The sequence below is a fragment of the Panulirus ornatus genome, chromosome 1 (assembly GCF_036320965.1).
Source record: "Panulirus ornatus isolate Po-2019 chromosome 1, ASM3632096v1, whole genome shotgun sequence".
NCBI classification, from domain to species: Eukaryota; Metazoa; Arthropoda; class Malacostraca; order Decapoda; family Palinuridae; genus Panulirus; species Panulirus ornatus.
The window spans coordinates 44,353,150-44,369,007 of record NC_092224.1 but is presented as its reverse complement, the minus strand read 5'-3'; the positions used below and the strand labels follow the sequence as shown (position 1 = coordinate 44,369,007).

At 37.0% G+C, this 15,858-nt stretch overlaps 1 protein-coding gene across 1 annotated transcript in view; it reads right to left on the bottom strand.

Annotated features, from left to right (window-relative positions):
- The window catches only part of Atg6 (Beclin-1-like Atg6), a 379,312-nt gene extending 364,334 nt beyond the window's left edge, over positions 1–14,978 (bottom strand). The window contains exon 1 of the mRNA XM_071696219.1: positions 14,900–14,978. The gene's annotated coding sequence lies outside the window, so the exon portion shown is untranslated. The remainder of the gene's footprint in view (positions 1–14,899) is intronic.
- Between the last annotated feature and the right edge of the window lie 880 nt (positions 14,979–15,858).

The window sequence follows — 15,858 nt, the reverse complement described above, 5'->3', positions numbered from 1 at the left end:
CTGGGAGTGGATCTGGCAGTGGATGGAACCATGGAAGCAGAAGTGGATCATAGGGTGGGGGAGGGGGCGAAAATCCTGGGAGCCTTGAAGAATGTGTGGAAGTCGAGAACATTATCTCGGAAAGCAAAAATGGGTATGTTTGAAGGAATAGTGGTTCCAACAATGTTGTATGCTTGCGAGGCGTGGGCTATGGATAGAGTTGTGCGCAGGAGGATGGATGTGCTGGAAATGAGATGTTTGAGGACATTGATTGATTGATTGATGGAGGACAATGTGTGGTGTGAGGTGGTTTGATCGAGTAAGTAACGTAAGGGTAAGAGAGATGTGTGGAAATAAAAAGAGCGTGGTTGAGAGAGCAGAAGAGGGTGTTTTGAAATGGTTTGGGCACATGGAGAGAATGAGTGAGGAAAGATTGACCAAGAGGATATATGTGTCGGAGGTGGAGGGAACGAGGAGAAGTGGGAGACCAAATTGGAGGTGGGAAGATGGAGTGAAAAAGATTTTGTGTGATCGGGGCCTGAACATGCAGGAGGGTGAAAGGAGGTACAGTAGGGTTGAGGGTCAAGTCAATTGGGATGTAAGTTTGAATGGAGAAAAACTGGAGGAAGTAAAGTGTTTTAGATATCTGGGAGTGGATCTGGCAGCGGATGGAACCATGGAAGCGGAAGTGGGTCATAGGGTGGGGGAGGGGGCGAAAATTCTGGGAGCCTTGAAAAATGTGTGGAAGTCGAGAACATTATCTCGGAAAGCAAAAATGGGTATGTTTGTAGGAATAGTGGTTCCAACAATGTTGTATGCTTGCGAGGCGTGGGCTATGGATAGAGTTGTGCGCAGGAGGATGGATGTGCTGGAAATGAGATGTTTGAGGACAATGTGTGGTGTGAGGTGGTTTGATCGAGTAAGTAACGTAAGGGTGAGAGATGTGTGGAAATAAAAAGAGCGTGGTTGAGAGAGCAGAAGAGGGTGTTTTGAAATGGTTTGGGCACATGGGGAAAATGAGTGAGGAAAGATTGACCAAGAGGATATATGTGTCGGAGGTGGAGGGAACGAGAAGTGGGAGACCAAATTGGAGGTGGAAAGATGGAGTGAAAAAGATTTTGTGTGATCGGGGCCTGAACATGTAGGAGGGTGAAAGGAGGGCAAGAATAGAGTAATAGAGTGAATTGGATCGATGTGGTATACCGGGGTTGACGTGTTGTCAGTGGATTGAATCAGGGCATGTGAAGCGTCTGGGGTAAACCATGGAAAGCTGTGTAGGTATGTATATTTGCGTGTGTGGACATATGTATATACATGTGTATGGGGGTGGGTTGGGCCATTTCTTTCGTCTGTTTCCTTGCGCTACCTCGCAAATGCGGGAGACAGCGACAAAGCAAGAAAAAAAAAAAATATATATATATATATATATATATATATATATATATATATATATATATATATATATACATATATATATAAAGGGTGTTTTGGTCGAGGTGGTGTGCAAAGTGAGAGGTTTAGGGAAAATGATTTGGTAAACTGAGAAGAGGTAGTAAAAGCTTTGCAGAAGATGAAAGCCGGCAAGGCAGCAGGTTTGGATGGTATTGCAGTGGAATTTATTAAAAAAGGGGGTGACTGTATTGTTGACTGGTTGGTAAGGTTATTTAATGTATGTATGATTCATGGTGAGGTGCCTGAGGATTGGCGGAATGCTTGCATAGTGCCTTTGTACAAAGGCAAAGGGGATAAGAGTAAGTGCTCAAATTACAGAGGTATAAGTTTGTTGAGTATTCCTGGCAAATTATATGGGAGGGTATTGATTGAGAGGGTGAAGGCATGTACAGAACATCAGATTGGGGAAATGCAGTGTGGTTTCAGAAGTTGTAGAGGATGTGTGGATCAGGTGTTTGCTTTGAAGAATGTATGTGAGAAATATTTAGAAAAGCAAATGGATTTGTATGTAGCATTTATGGATCTGAAGGCATATGATAGAGTTGATAGAGATGCTCTGTGGAAGGTATTAAGGATATATGGTGTGGGAGGCAAGTTGTTAGAAGCAGAGAAAAGTTTTTATCGAGGATGTAAGGCATGTGTATGTGTAGGAAGAGAGGAAAGTGATTGGTTCTCAGTGAATGCAGGTTTGCGGCAGGGGTGTGTGATGTCTCCATGGTTGTATAATTTGTTTATGGATGGGGTTGTTAGGGAGGTGAATACAAGAGTTTTGGAAAGAGGGGCAAGTATGAAGTCTGTTGGGGATGAGAGAGCTTGGGAAGTGAGTCAGTTGTTGTTCGCTGATGAAACAGCGCTGGTGGCTGATTCATGTGAGAAACTGCAGAAGCTGGTGACTGAGTTTGGTAAAGTGTGTGAAAGAAGAAAGTTAAGAGTAAATGTGAATAAGAGCAAGGTTATTAGGTACAGTAGGGTTGAGGGTCAAGTCAATTGGGAGGTAAGTCTGAATGGAGAAAAACTGGAGGAAGTAAAGTGTTTTAGATATCTGGGAGTGGATCTGGCAGCGGATGGAACCATGGAAGCGGAAGTGGATCATAGGGTGGGGGAGGGGGCGAAAATCCTGGGAGCCTTGAAGAATGTGTGGAAGTCGAGAACATTATCTCGGAAAGCAAAAATGGGTATGTTTGAAGGAATAGTGGTTCCAACAATGTTGTATGGTTGCGAGGCGTGGGCTATGGATAGAGTTGTGCGCAGGAGGGTGGATGTGCTGGAAATGAGATGTTTGAGGACAATGTGTGGTGTGAGGTGGTTTGATCGAGTAAGTAACGTAAGGGTAAGAGAGATGTGTGGAAATAAAAAGAGCGTGGTTGAGAGAGCAGAAGAGGGTGTTTTGAAATGGTTTGGGCACATGGAGAGAATGAGTGAGGAAAGATTGACCAAGAGGATATATGTGTCAGAGGTGGAGGGAACGAGGAGAAGTGGGACACCAAATTGGAGGTGGAAAGATGGAGTGAAAAAGATTTTGTGTGATCGGGGCCTGAACATGCAGGAGGGTGAAAGGAGGGCAAGGAATAGAGTGAATTGGATCGATGTGGTATACGGGGTTGACGTGCTGTCAGTGGATTGAATCAGGGCATGTGAAGCGTCTGGGGTAAACCATGGAAAGCTGTGTAAGTATGTATATTTGCGTGTGTGGACGTATGTATATACATGTGTATGGGGGTGGGTTGGGCCATTTCTTTCGTCTGTTTCCTTGCGCTACCTCGCAAACGCGGGAGACAGCGGCAAAAAAAACAATATTTATTTATTTATTTTGCTTTGTCGCTGTCTCCCGCGTTTGCGAGGTAGCGCAAGGAAACAGATGAAAGAAATGGCCCAACCCACCCCCATACACATGTATATACACACACGTCCACACACGCAAATATACATGCCTATACATCTCAATGTATACATATATATTACACACACAGACACATACATATATACCCATGCACACAATTCACACTGTCTGCCTTTATTCATTCCCATCGCCACCTCGCCACACATGGAATACCATCCCCCTCCCCCCTCATGTGTGCCGGTAGCGCTAGGAAAAGACAACAAAGGCCTCATTCGTTCACACTCAGTCCCTAGCTGTCATGCAATAATGCCCGAAACCACAGCTCCCTTTCCACATCCAGGCCCCACACAGCTTTCCATGGTTTACCCCAGACGCTTCACATGCCCTGGTTCAATCCATTGACAGCACGTTGACCCCGGTATACCACATCGTTCCAATTCATATATATATATATCTTGTGGAGGCGAAGGTGAAGATTTGTAGAGGTTTTCAGAAAAGAAGAATGTGGTGAAAAGAGTGGTGAGAGTAAGTGAGCTTGGGAAGGAGACTTGTGTGACGAAGTACCAGGAGAGACTGAGTATAGGAAAATAATATAATGACAAGTTATTAATCACTTTTCAGACTGGAAACCAAAAATGTAAAATCCTATACTCCCCTGGCCTAAATCAAAAGTATTTCATTAATATGTATTTCTCTTAAATCTGTATTTTTGTGGTACCTTTAAATTAGGGCTTTCCCCTAACACAGAAATGAATACTCGTAACAGGCAATTTTACCTTCGAACATTATAAGTGGTCCACCAACAATAATATAAGTGGTTCACCAACAATAATACAAGTGGTCTACCAACAGCAATATTTGTGGTTTACTAACAACATATATGGTCTACCAACAACAACATATGTGGTCTACCAACAACAATATAAGTGGTCTACCAACAACAATATATGTGGTCTATCAGAAACAATATAAGTGGTCTACCAACAACAATATATGTGGTTTACCAACAATATAAGTGGTCTACCAACAAGAAAATAAGTGGTCTACCAACTACAATATATGTGGTCTACCAACAACAACATATGCAGTCTACCAACAATATAAGCGGTCTACCAACAACAATATATGTGGTCTATCAACAACAATATATGTGGTCTACCAACAACAATATAGGTGGTCTACCAACAATATATGTGGTCGACCAACAATATATGTGGTCTACCAACAACAATATAAGTGGTTTACCAACAACAATATATGTGGTCTACCAACAACAATATAAGTGGTCTACCAACAACACTATAAATGCTTTACCAACAACAATATAAGTGGTCTATCAACAACAATATATGTGGTCTACCAACGACATACTTGGTCTACCAACAACAATATATGTGGTCTACCAACAACAATATGAGTGGTCCATCAATAACAATATATGTGGTATACCAACAATATATGTGGTCTACCAACAAAAATATAAGTGGTCTACGAACAACAGTATATATGGTCTACCAACAACACAATATAAGTGGTCTACCAACAACATATGTGGTCTACCAACAACAATATAAGTGGTCTACCAACAACAATATATGTGGTCTATCAGCAACAATATAAGTGGTCTACCAACAACAATAAATGTGGTTTACCAACAACAATATATATGGACTACCAACAACATATGTGGTCTACCAACAACAATATATGTGGTCTACCAACAACAACATATGCAGTCTACCAACAACAATATAAGTGGTCTACCAACAACAATATATGTGGTCTATCAACAATATTGTGGTCTACCAACAACAATATAGGTGGTCTACCAACAATATATGTGGTCTATCAACAATATATGTGGTCTACCAACAACAATATAAGTGGTCTACCAAAATATAAATGCTCTACCAACAACAATATATGTGGTCTATCAACAACAATATATGTGGTCTATCAACAACAATATATGTGGTCTACCAACAACAATATGAGTGGTCCACCAATAACAATATATGTGGTATACCAACAATATATGTGGTCTACGAACAACAGTATATATGGTCTACCAACAATATAAGTGGTCTACCAACAACAATATATAAGGTCTACCAACAACAATATAAGTGGTCTACCAACAACATATGTGGTCTACCAACAACAATATAAGTGGTCTACCAACAACAATATAAGTGATCTACCGACAATATATGTGGTCTACTAACAACAATATATGTGACAATATATCTGACAACAATACATGTGATCTACAAACAAAAATATAAGTGTTCTACCAACAATAAATGTGCTCTACCAACAACAATATATGTGATCTACCAACAAAAGTATAAGTGGTCGATCAACAATATATGTGGTCTACCAACAATATATGTGGTCTACCAACAACTATATATGTGGTCTACCAACAATATATATGGTCTACCAACGATATATGTGGTCTACCAACGATATATGTGGTCTACCAACAATATAAGTGGTCTACCAACAATAATATATGCAGTCTACCAGCAACACTATAAGTTGTCTACCAACAACAATATATGTGGTCTACCAACAACAATATAAGTGGTTTACCAACAATATATGTGGTCTATCAACAACAATACAAATGGTCTACTAACAACAATATATGTGGTCTACCAACAACAATATAAGTGGTTTACCAACAACAATATAAGTAGTCTACCAACAATATATGTGGTCTACCAACAACAAGATAAGTGGTCTACCAACAATAATATATGTGGTCTACCAACAACAATACAAGTGGTCTAACAACAACAATACATGTGATCTACCAACATGTGATCTACCAACAATATGAGGTCTACCAACAACAATATAAGTGGTCTACCAATAACAACATATGTGGTCTACCAACAACCATATAAGTGGTCTACCAACAGCAATATAAGTGGTCTACCAACAATATATGTGGCCTACCAACAACAATACATGTGATCTACCAACAATGTATGTGGTCTACCAACAACAATATTAATCTATCAACATGACATATATCAACAATATATGTGGTCTACCTACAACAATATAAGTGGTCTACCAACGATATATGTAATCTACCAACAACAATATAAGTGGTTACCAACAACAATATACGTGGTCTACCAACATTATATGTGGTCTACCAACAATAATATATGTGGTCTACCAACAACAATATGTGGTCTACCTACAATATTTGTGGTCTACCAATAACAATATAAGTGGTCTACCAACACCAATATATGTGGTCTACCAACAATGCAAGTGGTTTACCAACAATACATGTGGTCTACCAACAATATATGTGGTCTACCAACAAGATAAGTGGTCTACCAACAATAATATATGTGGTCTACCAACAACAATTTAAGTGGTAAACCAACAATATATGTGGTCTACCAACAACAATATAAGTGGTTTACCAAAAACAATATATGTGGTCTACCAACAATATAAGTGGTCTACCAACAATATATGTGGTCTACCAACAACAATATAATTGGTCTACCAACAATATATATAATGTCCCAACAACAATATAATTGGTGTACTGACAACAATATATGTGGTCTACCAAGAACAATATAAGTGGTCTACCAACAAGATGTGTGGTCTTCCAACAACAATATGTGATCTACCAACATCAATGTAAGTGGCCTACCAACAACAATATATGTGGTCTACCAACAATATAAGTGGTCTACCAACAATATAAATGGTCTGCCAACATTATATATAGTCTACCAACAATATATGTGGTCTACCAATATAAGTGGTCTACCTACAATATTTGTGGTCTACCAACAATATAAGTGGTCTACCAACAATATATGTGGTCTACCAACAATATATGTGGTCTACTAACAATATATGTGGTCTACCAACAATATATGTGGTCTACCAACAATGTAAGTGATCTACCAACAATATATGTGGTCTACCAACAACAATATAAGAGGTCTACCAACAATATATGTGGACTACCAACAACAATGTATGTGGTCTACCAACAACAAGTGGTCTTCGAACAATATGTGGTCTACCAATAACAATATAAGTGGTATACCAATAATATATGAGGTCTACCAACGACAATATATGTGGTCTACCAACAACAATATATGTGGTCTACCAACAACAATATAAGTGGTCTTTCAACAACATATGCAGGCTACCAATAACAATATAAGTGGTCTACCAACAACAATACATGTGGTCTACCAACAACAATATAAGTGGTCTACCAACAATATGTGGTATACCAACAAGATAAGTGGTCTACCAACAACAATATATGTTGTCTACCAACAATATAAGTGGTCTGCCAACAACAATAGAAGTGGTCTACCAACAATATATGTGCTCTACCAGCAACAATATAAGTGGTCTACCAACTATATATGTGGTCTACAAACAATATAATTGGTCTACTAACAACAATATAAATTGTCTACCAACAATTTATGTGGTCTATCAACAACAATATATGTGGTATACCAACAACAATATAAGAGGTCTACAAACAGTATATATGGTCTACCAACAACAATATATGTGACCTACCAACATGTGATCTACCAACAATATATGTGGTCTACCAACAACATAAGAGGTCTACCAGCAACAATTTCAGTGGTCTACCAACAATATAAGTGGTCTACCAACAACAATATATGCGAACTACCAACATTATATGTGGTCTACCAACAATAATATATGTGGTCTACCAACAATAAGTGGTCTACCCACAATATATGTGGTCTACCAACAATATAAAGGGTCTACCAACAATATATGTTGTCTACCAACAACAATATATGTGGTCTACTAGCAATATGAGTGGTCTAACAACAATATATGTGGTCTACCAAAAACAATATAAGTGGTCTACCAACAATATATGTGGTCTACCAACAACAATATAAGAGGTCTACCAACATATGTGATCTACCAACAAAAATATATGTAGTCTACCAACAATGATGTAAGTGGTTTACCAACAATATATGTGGTCTACCAACAACAATACAAGTGTTCTACCAACAATATAATTGGTCTACCAAATATATATGTGGTCTACCAACAATATATGTGGTCTACCAAAAACAATATAAGTGGTCGACCAACAGCAATATATGTAGTCTACCAACAATATAAGTGGTTTACCAATAATATATGAGGTCCACCAACACCAATATATGTGGTCCACCAACAACAATATAAGTTTTCTACCAACAACAATATATGTGGTCTACCAACAATATATGTGATCTACCTACAACAACATATGTGGTCTACCAACAACAATATAAGACTTCTATCAACAATACATGTGGTCTATCAACAGTATATGTGGTCTACCAACAACAATATATGTGGTCTACCAACAATATATGTGATCTAGAGACAACATAATTGGTCTACCAACAACAATATAAGCGGTCTACCAACAACTATATATGTGGTCTACCAAACAACAATATAAGTGGTCTACACACAATATATGTGGTCTACCAACAAAAATATATGTGGTCTACCAGCAACAATATAAGTGGTCTACCAGCAAAAATATATGTGGTCTAACAACAACAATATAAGCAGTCTACCAACAATATATGTGGTCTACAAACAACAATAAGTGGTCTACCTACAATATATGTGGTCTATCAACAATATATGTGGTCTACCAACAACAATATATGTGGTCTACCAGCAATATAAGTGGTTTAACAATATATGTGGTCTACCAACAACAATATAAGTGGTCTACCAACAACAATATAAGTGGTCTACCAACAATATATGTGGTCTACCAACAACAATATAAGAGGTCTACCAACATATGTGATCTACCAACAAAAATATATTTAGTCTACCAACAACAATGTAAGTGGTCTACCAACAATTTATGTGGTCTACCAACAACAATACAGGTGGTCTACCAACAATATATGTGGTCTACCAACAATATAATAGGTCTACCAAATACATATGTGGTCTAACAACAACAATATATGTGGTCTACCAAAAACAATATAAGTGGTTGACCAACAGCAATATATGTAGTCTACCAACAATATAAGTGGTTTACCAATAATGTATGAGGTCCACCAACACCAATATATGTGGTCCACCAACGACAATATAAGTTTTCTACCAACAATATATGTGGTCTACCAACAATATATCTGATCTACCTACAACATATGTGGTCTACCAACAATAATATAAGACTTCTATCAACAATACATGTGGTCTATCAACAGTATATGTGGTCTACCAACAACAATATGTGATCGAGAAACAATATAATTGGTCTACCAACAACAATATATATGGTCTACCAAACAACAATATAAGTGATCTACGCACAAAAATATAAGTGGTCTACCAACAATAAATGTGGTCTACCAACAACAATATATGTGGTCTACCAGCAACAATATAAGTGGTCTACCAGCAAAAATATATGTGGTCTAACAACAACAATATAAGAGGTCTACCAACAACAATATATGTGGTCTACCAACAATAATATAAGTGGTCTACCAACAACAATGTATGTGGCCTACCAACAATAAAAGTGTTCTACAAACAATATATATGGTCTACCAACACCAATATGTGATCTACTAACAATATATGTGGTCTACCAACAATATATGTGGTCTACCAACAATATATGTGATCTACAAACAATATAAGTGCTCTACCAACAATATATGTGCTCTACCAACAACAATACAAGTGGTCTACCAAAAACAATAAATGTGGTCTACCAACAACAGTGTATGTGGTCTACCGACAATACATGTGGTCTACCGACAACAATATATATGGTCCACCAACAGCAATATAAGTGGTCAACCAACAACAATATATGTGGTCTACTAACAACAATATAAGTGGTGTACCAGCAACAATATATGTGGTCCAACAATATAAGTGTTCTACCAATAAATGTGTTCTACCAACAACAATATATGTGGTCTACCAACAACAATATAAGTGGTCCACCAACAATATATGTGGTCTACCAACAACAATATAAATGGTCTACCAACAACAATATATGTAATCTACCAACAAAAATATATATGGTCTACCAACAATATAAGTGGTCTACCAACAATATATGTGGTCTACCAACAACAATATAAGTGGTCTACGAACATCAATATATGTGGGCTACCAACAACAATATAAGTGGTCTACCAACAATATATGTAGTCTACCAACAATATATGTGATCTACCAACAACAATATGTGGTCTACCAACAACAATATAAGTGGTCTACCAACAATATATGTGGTCTACCAAAAACAATATATGTGATCTACCAACAATATATGTGGTCTCCCAACAATACAAGTGATGCATCAACAATATATGTGGTCTACCAACAACAATATGTGTTATCTACCAACAATATATGTCTACCAATATATGTGGTCTACCATCAACAATATATGTGGTCTATCAACAAATATATGTGGTCTACCAACAATATAAGTGGTCTACCAACAACAATATATGTGGTCTACCAACAGCAATATATGTGATCTACCAACGACAATAAATGTAGTCTATCAACAATAATATATGTGGTCTACCAACATCAATATAAATGGTCTACCAACAACAATATAAGTGGTATACCAGCAACAATATATGTGGTCTACCAATAACAATATAAGTTGTCTACCAACAATATATGTGGTCTACCAACAACAATATAAGTGGTCTACCAACAATATATGTGTTCTACCAACAACAATATAGGTGCCCTATCAACAATATATGTGATCTACGAACAATATATGTGGTCTACCAACAACATGTGGTCAACCAACAACAATATAAGTGGTCTACCAACAACAATATATGTGGTCTATCAACAATATGAGTGGTCTACCAACAACAATATGTGTGGTCTATCATCGATATAAGTGGTCTATCAACAATATATGTGGTCTACCAACAACAATATATGTGATCTACAAACAACAATATATGTGGTCTACTAACAATATAAGTGGTCTACCAACAACAATGTATGTGGTTTATCGTCAACAATATAAGTGGTCTACCAACAAAATATGTGATCTACCAACAACAATGTATGTGGTGTACAAACAATATCTGTTATATCAACAATATAAGTGGTCTACCAACAATATATGTCGTCTACCAACAACAATATAAGTAGTCTACCAACAACATATATGGTCTACCAACAATGTATGTGATCTACCAACAACAATATATGTGGTCTACCAACAGCAATATATGTGGTCTACCAATAATAAATGTGATCTACCAACAACAATATAAGTGGTATACCAACAACAATATATGTGCTCTAACAACAATATTTGTGGTCTACCAACAACAATACAATTGGTCGACCAACAACAATATATGTGGTCTACCAACAACAATATAAGTGGTTTACCAACAATATATGTGGTCTACCAACAATATATGTGGTCTACCAACAACATGTGGTCTACCAATAACAATATATGTGGTCTACCAACAACATTATAAGTAGTTTACCAACATCAATATATGTGGTCTACCAACAACAATATAAGTGGCCTACCAACAATATATGTGGTCTACCAACAATATATGTGGTCTACCAACAACAATATATGTGGTCTACCAAAAACAATGTAAGTGGTCTACCAACAATATATGTGGTCTACCAACAATATAAGTGGTCTACCAACAATATGTGGTCTACCAACAATATAAGTGGTCTAACAACAATATATGTGGTCTATCAACAACAATATATGTGGTATACCAACAATATAAAAGGTCTACCAGCAGTATATGTGGTCGACCAACAATATAAGTGGTTTACCAACAATATATGTGGTCTACCAACAATATATGTGGTCTATCATCAACAATATAAGTGGTCTACCAACAAAAATATATGTGGTCTATCATCAACAATATAAGTGGTCTACCAACAACAATATATGTGGTCTACCAACAACAATATATGTGATCTACCATCAACAATATATGTGGTCTACTAACAACAATATAAGTGGTCTACCAACAACAATGTATGTAGTCTATCATCAACAACAGAAGTGGTCTACCAACAATATATGTGATCTACCAACAACACTATGTGGTCTACCAACAATATATGTGTTATACCAACAACAATATAAGTGGTCTATCAACAATATATATGTCTACCAACAACAATATTTGGTCTACCAACAATATATGTGATCTACCAACAATATATGTGGTCTACCAACAATATACGTGGTCTACCAATAACAATATGTGGTCTACCAACAACAATATAAGTGGCTTACCAACAACAATATATGTGGTCTACCAACAACAATATATGTGGTGTACCAACAACGATATAAGTGGTCTACCAACAATATATGTGGTCTACCAACAACAATATGTGATTTACCAACAATATATGTGATCTACCAACAATACATGTGGTTCTACCAACATTATATGTGGTCTACTAATAATATGTGGTCTACCAACAACAATACATGTGGTCTATCATCAACAAAATAAAGTGGTCTACCAACAACAATATATGTGGTCTATCATCAACAATATGAAAGGTATACCAACAACAATATATGTGGTCTACCAACAACAATATATGTGATCTAACAACAATATATGTGGTCTACTAACAACAATATAAGTGGTCTACCAACAATAATATATGTGATCTACAAACAACAATATATGTGGTCTATCAACAACAATATATGTGGTCTATCAACAACAATATATGTGGTCTACGAACAACAATATGTGATCTACCAATAATATATGTGATCTAGCAACAATATATGTGGTCTATCATCAACAATATAAGTGGTCTACCAACAACAGGATAAGTGGTCTACCAAAAACAACATATATGGTCTATCATCAACAATACAAATGGTCTACCATCAACAATGCATGTGGCCTATCATCAACATTATAAGTGGTCTACCAACAATATATGTGATCTGCCAACAACAATATATGTGGTCTATCATTAACAATATAAGTGGTCTACCAATAACAATATATGTGGTCTATCATCAACAATATAAGTGGTCTAACAACAATACATGTGGTCTACCAACAAGAATAAAAGTGGTCTACCAACAATATATGTGGTCTATCATCAACAATATAAGTGGTTTACCAACAACAATATGTGGTCTACCAACAACATATGTGGGCTATCATCAACAATATGTGGTCTACCAACAACAATATATGTGGTCTATCACCAACAATTTAAGTGGTCTACGAACAACAATATATGTGGTCTACAACAACGATATATGTGATTTACCAACAACAATATATGTGGTCTACAACAACGATATATGTGATTTACCAACAATATATGTGGTCTATCACCAACAATTTAAGTGGTCTACGAACAACAATATATGTGGTCTACAACAACGATATATGTGATTTACCAACAATATATGTGGTCTATCACCAACAATTTAAGTGGTCTACGAACAACAATATATGTGGTCTACAACAACGATATATGTGATTTACCAACAACAATATATGTGGTCTACAACAACGATATATGTGATTTACCAACAATATATGTGGTCTATCATCAACAATATAAGTGGTCTAACAACAATACATGTGGTCTACCAACAAGAATAAAAGTGGTCTACCAACAATATATGTGGTCTATCATCAACAATATAAGTGGTTTACCAACAACAATATGTGGTCTACCAACAACATATGTGGGCTATCATCAACAATATGTGGTCTACCAACAACAATATATGTGGTCTATCACCAACAATTTAAGTGGTCTACGAACAACAATATATGTGGTCTACAACAACGATATATGTGATTTACCAACAACAATATATGTGGTCTACAACAACGATATATGTGATTTACCAACAATATATGTGGTCTATCACCAACAATTTAAGTGGTCTACGAACAACAATATATGTGGTCTACAACAACGATATATGTGATTTACCAACAATATATGTGGTCTATCACCAACAATTTAAGTGGTCTACGAACAACAATATATGTGGTCTACAACAACGATATATGTGATTTACCAACAATATATGTGGTCTATCACCAACAATTTAAGTGGTCTACGAACAACAATATATGTGGTCTACAACAACGATATATGTGATTTACCAACAACAATATATGTGGTCTACAACAACGATATATGTGATTTACCAACAATATATGTGGTCTATCACCAACAATTTAAGTGGTCTACGAACAACAATATATGTGGTCTACAACAACGATATATGTGATTTACCAACAACAATATATGTGGTCTACAACAACGATATATGTGATTTACCAACAACAATATATGTGGTCTACAACAACGATATATGTGATTTACCAACAACAATATATGTGGTCTACAACAACGATATATGTGATATACCAACAACAATATATGTGGTCTACAACAACGATATATGTGATATACCAACAACAAAATAAGTGATCTACCAACAATAATATATGTGATTTGTCAACAACAATATATGTGGTGTACCTTCTGGCTTCAGCTGTTATTGTTTACAAAGCTGCCTGTGCTGCCCTGCCAGCCGCGTGATGCCTGGGGGTTATCGTACATTGGAGAGGGAATGTTGTGCAATGAGTTATCGTGTATCTTGAAGAGCTGTTTAGTCATATGGGATTTGTGCCTTAAAGGCCAAGAATATTTAGGCCATTAGATGTTTGAAGAGATGAATTTCCTTCACGAATTCAAGTTACTTGAAAATCCATTACTTCGCCAACCTATGTAGGAAGGATGGTCGAGGAGAGCACTAGTTAAAGTGTGACCCGTCCACATATTACTATAAACATTGATTTCCTATATTATGTTACTATAAACATTGATTTCACATATTGTGCTATATTTCCTATATTATGTTACCATAAACATTGATTTCATATTTATTTATCTATTTTGCTTTGTCGCTGTCTCCCGCGTTAGCGAGGTAGCGCAAGGAAACAGACGAAAGAATGGCCCAACCCGCCCACATACACATGTATATACATACACGTCCACACACGCAAATATACATACCTATACATCTCAATGTACACACATATATACACACACAGACATATACATATATACACATGTACACAATTCATACTGTCTGCCTTTATTTGTTCCCATCGCGACCTAGCCACACATGGAATAACAACCCCCTCCCCCCTCATGTGTGCGAGGTAGCGCTAGGAAAAGACACCAAAGGCCCCATTCGTTCGCACTCAGTCTCTAGCTGTCATGTAATAACGCACCGAAACCACAGCTCCCTTTCCACATCCAGGCCCCACACAACTTTCCATGGTTTACCCCATACGCTTCACATGCCCTGGTTCAATCCATTGACAGCACGTCGACCCCGGTATACCACATCGTTCCAATTCACTCTATTCCTTGCCAGCCTTTCACCCTCCTGCATGTTCAGGCCCCGATCACTCAAAATCTTTTTCACTCCA